Genomic DNA, 7,702 nt, shown 5'->3' with positions numbered 1-7,702 from the left:
ATTATTTTCTTACCCCAATTATCGTGTAGATAACATGGTTGGACTCCGTCCCCACGGCGACCCGTACCTTCTGAACGAAGGCAATGTTGGATGGTTTGGAGAAGAACCAGAGGATGATCATCCAATCCATTTGAATGATCACCATGCTGAAGACCTTTTGGATGATGCTAACTCCGAGCCTGAAGTTGAGAACCTACCCCTGGTAGCTCCCATTCTAAATCCTAACCCTCGTCCGACTTTTCATGGCTCGACGCCCCCTTGGGTAGAATGTTTGGAGGCATGGAGCGAAGAGCAAGATCAGCATATGCCGTTTCATGGAGACCGAAGCTTCTACAACATAAGCGAAGGAAGCTCAGAAGACAGAATTCTTCCAATTCTTGTTTGTAGAGTTGCCCGAAACGAGATTCAAGGCAGGACAACTCTCCATCATATCGCAGAGGTTGATGCCAATGCAGGAATGCATACTATCCGCACCAATCTCTTTGAACACACTAAGGAGAGATCTGAGAGAGACCATGAGACCCTACTACAAGAACTAGCTGAAACACGAGCCAAAGTCATAGAGCTCCGAGTACGCCAGAGGGTGTACGAAAGACACCTGCTTGATATGGAACGTCAACTAGCTGAACTAAGGGTTCACCATAGGGGTGACCGTCACCAGTAGGAGATACTTTACTTTGCATCTTTGTTTTAAAGAACTGTGTTCCTGTCTATGTTCTGGGTAGCACTGTCCTATGTGAATACCTGGTACTGTAAGTACTTTTTGTTAGGCCTTTATGCTATCAATGACTTTTCTACTTCGAATGTGATGTAAGACCTACTACAAAGTCAATTTTTCCAAACTTATTTGGTCATGAATATCAATATTGAAAGTCGGCTAACTTCTGTGTCACCCTTTGTTCAAATACTTTCATTGGGATCTATCTGGAACCCACTCTAGTCAAGATATTGGACTAGGGTAATTTAGCTCATGGATCATTCCCAATTCTCTTTCAAAGGTTGGATCATGTTATTTACCAACCGATGGTACCCCGGTTTGGATGACAAACGTCCTGAGACAATTCTATGAACTTACTTCTACTCTATACTAGGATTGCATCATAGGGATGTAGGTCAAACCCTCGAAAACTTACTTCTACATTGTATATGAACGATCGAAATACATCTAAGGTCAACCATAATCGCTCACGAACTCCTTATCTTTCGTGTTATAGAATCATGTCGTCATCCGGAAATAGTCAGCCGAACAACGAAACCCCTATCCTTCATATCGACGCCGCTACATTCCAAGCCGTGGTAACAACTGCCATGACAGCTGTCCTTGCACACCTCGGCTCTGACAACGCGAACAAGACTGACAAAGGGGTTGACAATTCCGATCGTTCTAACGATCCAAGAAATCAACAAATAGTAACAGTCTCCAACACCCAAAGCAACAGCTCAGAGTTCAAGAAACGGAAGCGTGAAGCCCAAAAAGAACGCAAGTGATTTCAAAGGCTTGCCATGCGACAACAACCAGTGGCGACTCCTGCCACCTCAGCATCGGTCAAGCATTATGAGGGAACACTCCCGAAGTGTAACAAGTGTAACTATCATCATAATGGAGCTTGCCGAGTATTGCAATGCATCAATTGCAACAAAATGAAGCACATTGCTCGTTTCTGTAGAACCACCTCCACCACCGGAGCCAGCCAAGTTTTCTATAGTGGTGGTGAGACAGGACATTATCATAGGAATTGTCCAAAAGGAAAGAACAACGAAGGCACCCACGTCCACATAATTCCGACCTAACAACTCACTTCCACCACCAATTCTAGTACAAGCCAAATATGTCACCAATGCGGTGAAATTGGACACCTCAACAAGGATTGTCAATTAACAAAGAACTCCGGCGCAGACAGGAAGATGCTCAGGATCACTGCCGCAGGAGAAAATACTCTGGACCCACGTTAAATTATTTAAGGCATTTGTTGTAACAAACTTATAAACTGTTTAAAACTAGTGCAACTCGAGTCTTATCTTTTGCGAGATCCCGTCAGTTAAGGGACCCTCATGCTGCGTATACTTGTCTTTTGTAGTGTACCTAGTTCGCAGCAATAGTCTTGTAGTAAATCTATAGTACTGTAACTCTGTTAAAAGTTGCACTGTTGGGTTTTGTCTGTAACGCCTTTATGATCAAGTCTAATGTCTTTATTTACAAGTGAGTCTAATATTATCATACAACTTGAGTCCATTCGATCCTCACATACTAGTTCGTGCGTATATCTCTTTCTCCGAAATCGTCTTTCTAGAGAAGCCGTCATTTCAGAACTCTAAAGTACTCATGCGTAGAGCACCTCATGTTTCTTATCCTTTTCGAAAAAACCTCAGCAAACAACCCCGGAGTACCACTCATACAGTAAGTCAAGTTCAAACCAAGGACCCTTACTGTTGATCTATCGCTGAAGAATGTATACACAGGGGTGGTATATAATCAAGGTTCTATAGGTTTAGAATTGATGATTCCACTTTAACTTCTTTTCCTTGTTGGGATGTGAGCTTAAAGAAGAATCATTTATTCGATTGCCTTTTCAATCTTAATTATATACGACTCGTATACACGAGACTATGATTGATGAACCACGTATGACTTCTAATATGAACTTCAGGACGGAGACTACCCAAGACTATGAGTAATCGCATCGTCATGCGAACAAACTTAGAACCCAACACGATTCCTGTAACCAGATCGACCTACAGACTAACACCCACGAAGATACAAGAACCGTCCAGACAGCTTAACGACTACTCAACAATGGAATGGAAAGACCATGCTTCTCACCCTGGAGAGCTCCGGTCTTATTCTTCAAGAAGGTAGGCAGATTGTTTCATAAGAGCATCGACTTTAGAGATCTTGACAAGATCTCCATTAGAAACCATTACCATCTACCTCGCATGGAAGAATTGGTTGACCAACCGCAAGGAACGATTTACCTTTCAGAAATGGACCAGAGATCCGAATATCACCAGTTGCGGGTATTAGAGAAGGATGTTCCGAGGGCAATCTTCCAAACTCGATACGGACACTACGAGTCCGTAGTGATACCCCTCGGATAGGACCAATACGCCCGTGGTATTCATAAACTTAATGAATAAGGTGCGCCATTCTTACTTGGATCAGTTCGTCATTGTCCTTGTAAATGACTTACTTAGCTACTCTCGCAGTAAGAAGGAAATCATGAAGAGCCTCTACAACAAACCATGGAAGCAATACAATCAGAGAAGCTTTACACGAAATTCTATAAATAAGAGTTTTGGAAATGAAGAGTCGAATTCCTATGACACACTATTAGTGATGTAGGAATTCTTGAGGACCCTTCCAATAATCAAAACCGTTGACAATTTATAAGCACCGAAGACGCCGACGGGAATTTTCCAAATCATAGGTCTCGTTGACCTACTGTCGTAGTTCATCCAGAACTCTTCGCGAATTACAAAAACCTCTTACGGCTTCGACCCAGAAGGGAGCGGCCCTTGACTGTGAAGGGAAGCAAGAGGAAGAAACCATTGGAATTCCAAGTCGTGGGGAAGTGGTCCCCAAGTCGTAAACACAAGTTAGGGTCATTCTTGGACCTTAAACTCACCTAGCCTCTTCTTTAAGCCTTTGAACACTTAACCACTTAAGACACCTTGCCTTTAAGCCTCAAATGGAGACCAATTAGAGAGTTTACGGCCAGGAGTAAACTCCCCTGGGCTGGAAAATCCAATAAGTATGGTCTATAGACCATAAACTCAAATACGAAGCCTTATAATCCTTTGTTGCAACCCAATGGCCTCCTAGCACTTTGACCAAAGTGTTTTCCGTGCATTAGGATGTTTATACTTGTCTAATTAGTGTTATAATCACTATTTTATATATACATATGTCTTTATATGTTATTAGGATCATTGTGTGTGTTTAAGTCTTCACTTAACACCAAGCACTTGTCTAACACTTCCACCCGATCCACTCACTGCAGGTGAGTTCATACCCCTTAACTAACCCTTTTAAATGTTATTAAATGTTTATAAATGATTTTATAGGGGGTGAATACAAGTTGAATCATACTTGTTATTATATCAATCACGTGTGATTAATAACTAGCATGCAAATGGATTTACTACACTTTTAGCTGTTTTACCAAACATATTACTTCAAATGACTTTCTCAATGTTTTCACGTGTTAAAGTCTTTATCAAAATGTCTTACATACTGTATGTTTTCTTTCAAACTATGTTACAATTGTGTTTCAAACAAAGGTTTTTCTTATACTTAAAACTGTTCTTATCAAACAAAGTGTTTACAAATCGTTTTATAAACTGACATCAAGTCATCATTTCTTAGTTATTAAACTTTTCAAAGGTTTTATAAAACTTCTTTTATACTTTTATATTGTCAAATGCATGCCTATATATGTATAGTTATATAAGTAATGTTTAAAGGACTTAGGACAACTAGCTCACTTTATTTCCTTTTCCTTGTTGGGATGTGGCCTTAGGGCATCGGTTATTCGTCTGAATGTCGTCTAAATATTAGTTATATATCATGTATACATACATAGACATAAAAGTTCCATCATTTAATTCAGTACCTTTGGGTAGCAAAGGCATACTTTTGGTTATACACATACATTACTAGTAGCTATAATAGGTATAGTTAGGTAATTCTACTTACTATTCAATGTACAAAGAATCACACAAGAGTCACCTCATTCATGAGTCTATGCAAATATACTATTACATATTAGGAAAAGAATACTATAACAGAGAATACTATAACAGATAATACTAGACAGAGAATACTATAACATAGAATACTAGATAGAGCATACTATAACAGAGAATACTAGACAGAGCATACTATAACAGAAAATACTAGATACTAATGCATGCTATAGGAAGAGATACTATTTATAATATATTAATAGATATTTATAATTACTATACGGGACTTACCATTACACACCCGGCTGATAGCTACGGTGGGAAAATGCATGTCGACGGATGTCTACCGTTGTACTGTTCGGCAAGTTTCCAAGCCGTGAATATCCTAGTACAAAAGGATACAATTATAATAATTATATTATTTCCTTATTACCTTTAATCTGTGTCACATTTACATAATCGATGAGGTAGACTAGATTTGAATAATAATAGTTATTACTTCAGTAATTAATACAAATAATACTGTAGTACACATATACCTTTTCCCAATATATTTAAATTGTGATCGTCTCACATAAAGGCTAGTATAAAACTATATTTTGATAATGATAGTCATACTTGGGAAAAGCTTTCCTTTTTATAAAGAGACAAACATACAAAACAGTCGAGTGTAGGTAGAAGACTACTTTTTATACTAGTAGAAAATATAGTTTTTTTTCTAGGAGTTTTCAAACATATATAAAACTTTACATTGTTCAAGTACAAACTTTTTCACCAAACATTTACTAGTCATTTCTTTATAGTTTAATAAAGCAATGACACCTAAAATATTTATGAAGTCACTAGCTTAAATGTTGATCTAGGCTTTCAAAATAACTTGTATTCTCAGGTCACCAATAGACAGGTACGACGACTAGGTGTTGTGAAGACGGAGCAGTCAAGACTCGTCTTTTATCATGATTATTCATTATTCACTACTTTGCATTGTTGTGATACTATACATGATTTAGGGTTCACTGGTTTACACATCTCTTTAGTTGGTATCAGAGCACCTGAGTTTCTCATTTTTTTTAGTTGGTATCCGAGCAACTGATCCTCTCATCTTTTAAGTTGGTATCATAACTTGTGTGATCGACTTTGAGACTTAGAACTTTTATGAAAAAATATTTTTTTTTTTATGTTTCAAACTAGTATCACTTGTTATCAATGGCAAGTGTGAATCAAAACCAAAATGTTCTCTATCTAGTTTCAGTTGCAAACAGTATTGGCGCAGGAAATCGTGCACCTATCCTTGTGCCAAGTGAATAATCTTCATGGGCAGATCGTATCAAGTACTACCTAGAAGGTCACGGCTCAGACATCTGGACCTTCATTTCCACTGGGAAACATACTCTAGAATTTATTAGATATACCAAAGTTCCTGAAGCTAATGTTTCTCCTAAAACCTCTAAAGTTATTTATGGATCTGTTTCTCCTTCTGCTCAACTCCATGAAAGAAAAATCAAGAAATTTGAGGTTAAGGCAATGAAAGAACTCTTATCTGGAATTCGTCATGACATGTATGAGCAACTTCCTGATGTGTAACAACCGGTCTCAGGTACGCATTTAAATTTACGTCAAACTTCATATTTTTACCCTTGGACTCGACGAGTTGAAGGATCAACTCGTCAAGTAGGATCGACTCCAGGTTGGGGCATTAAGTGACCTACTCTACGAGTCGGAACACCGACTCGGTGAGTAGGATCTGTCTGAGTGAAACCTTAAATTGGAGGGTTTGCACCCTATTTAAACAAATTATGAGACTTCCACCCCTGCCTCCATCATCCCCAAGTCATGTCCTCGAAACCCTAATCAGTTGTGAGCGTCTTTGAGCTATATTGTGCCTTTGCAACTTGATTTTAAGCTAGAAGCAGGAAGGGAGTTTGGTAAATCTAGGAGCAAGTCAGTGGATTCCGAGTTTGGTTGCATTTCCAGTGTATTTGAGGTAAATAGCCCCTATGTTGACCTCCTATGTGTTAGATCTAAATTGGGGATTGAACCTTGGCATCTTTGGGGGAATTTCCATGACATTTCAGATTCTAGGGTGTAATGCAGGGTAGAAGCTTCAGATCTGGAACCTTGCAGGGTCCTCATTGTATAAAGGTGCCATCTTTATGGCCATGAGAACCCCATGCATGTAATAAACCGCATTTTTGGTCCTTTAAGCTTAAAAGTCCCATGCATGGACGTAAAGTTCATGACTTTACATGTTATATCGGACTTAGGAGCCCAGATCTACATTTTGGATGAGTTTTGCACGACAAAAATCGAGTTATGGACTTGGGCATAAGTCGACTCGATGAGTCACTCATGGGACTTGGAAAGTTGGGGGTTTGGTTCTCCAACCTTTTATGATTCGAAGGGATCCAGTTGAGTTTAGAAGGGATCTAGACGATTCCAGAAGAAGAACTCAACGAAATAGACGTAGTTATGGATCTAGAAACCATGGGACTCGGCGAGTGGATGAAAACACTCGGCGAGTCCAAGGCAATATCCTAACCCATGATGACGGACTCGACGAGTTGTTAATACAACTCGGCGAGTCACAGACTGGTCAGACTCATACGATGAAGATGAACTCGACGAGTTCAAGGATGAACTCGGAGAGCCAGATGAGGATAGTCCTGATGTTATGATTGAAGGATAACTCGTCGAGTTCTTGCTAGACTCGATGAGTAGAGTCGCGGTTGGGAACAGTTGAAAGAATAGGGACTCGACGAGTTGGTGAACCAACTCGGCGAGTCAGGTCAACTGGGGATTGACTTTCACCAGGATGTTGACTTTAGCCAGGGGTAAAATGGTCATTTTACCCTAAGAGTAGTTATCAGTTTTTGACTAACTACTTTTATGTAAATTTATAGCTGGAGAGTCGCCAGAGAAGCGGAATGAGATTCCTCACCCAGAGTTACAGCAGTTAGTCATGCGAGGTGAGTTTTCCTCCGGTAGGAATAGGTCTAAGGCACCAATACCGACCCTTTTA

This window comes from Lactuca sativa, chromosome 4 (assembly GCF_002870075.4).
Source record: "Lactuca sativa cultivar Salinas chromosome 4, Lsat_Salinas_v11, whole genome shotgun sequence".
In the NCBI taxonomy this organism is placed as follows: domain Eukaryota; kingdom Viridiplantae; phylum Streptophyta; class Magnoliopsida; order Asterales; family Asteraceae; genus Lactuca; species Lactuca sativa.
The sequence above is the reverse complement of the archived record's forward strand: the minus strand, read 5'-3'. Positions refer to the sequence as shown.